Source organism: Triticum urartu, chromosome 5A (genome assembly GCF_056163025.1).
Source record: "Triticum urartu cultivar PI428250 chromosome 5A, HENAU_Tu73, whole genome shotgun sequence".
In the NCBI taxonomy this organism is placed as follows: Eukaryota; Viridiplantae; Streptophyta; class Magnoliopsida; order Poales; family Poaceae; genus Triticum; species Triticum urartu.
The window spans coordinates 584,708,015-584,711,577 of record NC_141877.1 but is presented as its reverse complement, the minus strand read 5'-3'; the positions used below and the strand labels follow the sequence as shown (position 1 = coordinate 584,711,577).

The 3,563-nt window shown below is 52.2% G+C and overlaps 1 pseudogene; it reads right to left on the bottom strand.

The window, feature by feature from the left end:
• Positions 1 to 2,613: 2,613 nt before the first annotated feature.
• LOC147973074 (uncharacterized) lies at positions 2,614 to 3,563 on the bottom strand (annotated as a pseudogene).

The window sequence follows — 3,563 nt, the reverse complement described above, 5'->3', positions numbered from 1 at the left end:
TAATTGTTGCTAGTTCAAGTGCAGAAGCTACATCTTGCTTGCTTAAGGATTTGAAATTGGAGTTTGCCCTCAAAGACTTGGGTGATCTTCATTATTTTCTTGGAATAGAAGTGAAGAAAATTAAAGATGGCATACTTCTCTCACAGGAAAAATATACCACTGATATTCTCAGAAGAGTGGGTGTGGAAAATTGCAAGCCGGTTAGTACGCCGATTTCTACCTCAGAGATGCTTACAGCAGAAAGTGGAGAAGCTCTTGCACCAGTTGATGCAACAAATTATAGGAGTGTTGTAGGTGCTTTGCAATATTTAAGCCTTACTCGTCCTGATATTTCCTACTCAGTAAACAAGGTATGTCAATATTTGCATGCACCTAGAACCACTCATTGGACTGCAGTTAAGAGGATTCTAAGGTATCTTAAGTACTCAGAAGGTCTTGGACTTCAGATTACCAAGTCTTCCTCTCTTCTTGTAACTGCTTATTCAGATGCAGACTGGGCAGGATGTGCTGATGATAGAAGATCTACATGTGGTTTTACTGTTTTTCTGGGAACAAATCTTGTGTCATGGAGCGCAAGAAAATAGGCCACTGTTTCAAGATCAAGTACAGAGGCTGAGTATAAAGCCTTGGCTAATGCTATAGCAGAAGTAATGTGGATTCAGACACTACTTTATGAGCTTGGCATTAAAGCACCTCAGGCTGCGAGACTATGGTGTGATAACATTGGTGCAACCTATCTCTCAGTCAATCCAGTTTTTCATGCAAGAACAAAACACATTGAGGTTGACTTTCATTTTGTCAGAGAAAGAGTGGCTCGGAAGTTGCTTGAGATCAAGTTCATTCCTACAGGAGATCAGCTTGCAGATGGGTTTACAAAACCACTTACTTTGAGAGGACTGGAAAAGTTTACATACAATCTCAACCTTGGCAAAGCTCATTGAGGTTCAGATTGAGGGGGAGTGTTAGAATAGTTGTATAGGGATAGGACTTGTTGTTTAAACTTGTACTTCATCTCTATCTCTTCTTCTCTCTCCCGCAGCTTTCCTCTCACATCTTCTGTAACGATCGTCCCGATCGATCTCAACTTCTTGTACGCCAAGGCTTATGCCATATATATATATAGATGCGGCCCGAGACAAAGAGTTCAACGCTTTCCAACCTATTTTACACAAGCAGCACCCCACGCCACCGCAGCCGGAGGAGCCTTCGTGCGTGGAGCACAACATCAGGGGCGTCCTGAAGGCCATGCTGGACATGGGGGCGTTCCCTGACGAGCGCTACGCCCTCTACCTCGGGGACTTCTTCAAGGCGTACCTCTAGGCGCCCAGGCCCATCGACCCGCCGCCGATGCCGGACGCGGCGGGGACGGCGGGGCTGGGGCCGATCCAGAAACGCTATCCATACCTCGCCGACGAGGTGGCCAGGATGGAGAAGGCGGCGGAGCAGCGTGAGGTGCTGAGCCGAGGTCTGCTGCAGGCGGATGCTGCCACGCTGACCGTCCTGGAAGCAGAGTTCAGTGAGGCGGCGTTGGCCGGCAAGGGGGCGATGCAGGCCAAGCTTGAGGCGGAGGTGCAGTACGCAAAGGCCAGGGTCGACACGGAGGCCATGATTGAGATGGTCAGTGGTGGCAAAGTTGATTGATCTTTCTGTCATGTGCAGATGCAATGCAAATGGCAGCCATTTGCTATAGTGGCTGCTAGTATCAGGCTTGGATGGAACTACGGAAGAAATGTTGATCAGAAGGTGACCTTCACTTTGTTTCGTGGACATGTGTAATGTATCTAGCAATATTTAGGGCTATTTGCATCAATATAGACTTGAATCTACTCTGACCTGAATGGCCGATTTCTCAATCTACTCTGTTCATAAGTCTTACATATCCTATGTTCTGTTCTCAGTGAACCTACAAGTTTCTGCATGTAAAGAGGGCTCAAAGATCTGTCAAGAATCAGCAAAATGGATCACACACGAGCTTCACCATGCCTCTTAATTACTCAGCATTCCATCTTGGCCTGACCAATACTACGTACTAAGCTTAAATCATGAACGCCGATAACTGCCACACGTGTGGTATATTCGATATGCGCCCACACATCGTGTGTAGTGTAAGCAAGAGGCAGCCCATATGGATTGTGTGTAGGCAGCCATTAGAATTGCCCACACGTGTGGGCGCGGCTATTTCGTGCCACACGCCAATAAGTATTACTCATCTCCACCTCGCGTGTATGGCACGAAACAAAAATGCCCACACGTCCTGGCGCAGCTACGTTAGGTACCTCGTGGGATGACAATTTAGTTGCCATCCTGGTTGGCAGATTTAGTTATTCGGGATGGAAAGTGTAGTTGTAAAAGCATGACAACTCTATCTGTTTTGGTTAACTATAGTTGCCATGTCTAATTTCAGGTAGTTGCCGCGTGTAATCAAACCGTAGTTGCCGTGTGTAATTAACTACTTGCCACATATAGTCAAACAGTAGTTGTCATGTGTGTTTACCTAGTTACCACGTGTGATTCAACCATAGTTGCCATTGTTAATCACAGTTGCATGTGTGTTTATCTGGTTGCCACGTACGCGCAACTGCAGTTGCCGTCTAGCAAGAATCACAGTGGGCGTTAGTGTTTCCGTAAATCATTTCTGGTTGGGAGCGGGAGCGGCAGCCTTATGGTCTCAACCATGGCCTCCGCCTGAACCCTGGCCCTAGCGTAGCGCAGCTCCGACTGCAGCTTGGCCACCATGGCCTCCTTCCCGGCCCGCGTGGCTTCCCTGAGCCGATCTTCCAGCGAGCCCAGCGCGGCAGCGTCCATCTGTAGCAACCTCCTGCCCAGCGCCTCACGCTGCTCCGCCGTCTTGGACCTCGCCAGCCTCGCCACCTCGTCCATGAGGTAAGGGTAGCGGGCCTCGATCGCCGCCCCCAGCTGCGCCACGTGGAGAGGCACCGCGCTCGTCGCCGACGGCGGGTCGATGGGCCTGGGCGACCGGAGGTAGGCTTGTAGAACTCCCAGGAGTAGAGTTCGTACCGCACGTCGGGGAACGCGCTCATCTCGTGGATCGCCTTCGAGAGGGTCATGGTGTGGAGCTCCATGCGCGACGGCGGGGAGGGATGGCGGTTGGTGGTGCGCCGCTCTGGCTCCGGCTCGCGGAGGCCTAGCTGGGCGAGCATCTCCTGGATCGCGTCTTCCAGGCCCCTGGCACGCCACGGCGGTGACCTGCGGAGCTGGAGCTGGGCGAGCTGCTTGTCTTCGATCGCCTGCATGGCTACGAGTTTCTCCTCGTGGAACGGGGTGTGCCCCTCTCCCTCGCCGTGCGCATCATGCGCCGGCGAGGACGGCCCGGCCCTGGCGAGCTCCAAAACCACCATCCCGTCTTCCAGCCGGATGTCGAACCCAGCTCCATCGGGGTTTTCTTTCCCCCGGCGATCGCCATCAGATGCAGCGCGTCGGCGCGCATCTGGGCCTGGGCGGCCTCCTTCCCCTCGCCGCGTGTGCCCTGGCGCGGGTGACGGGGGCCATCTCGGAGCACAGCTGAAGTGGAGGGTCTCCTCTGCTCCTCTGTGTGAGCTTTC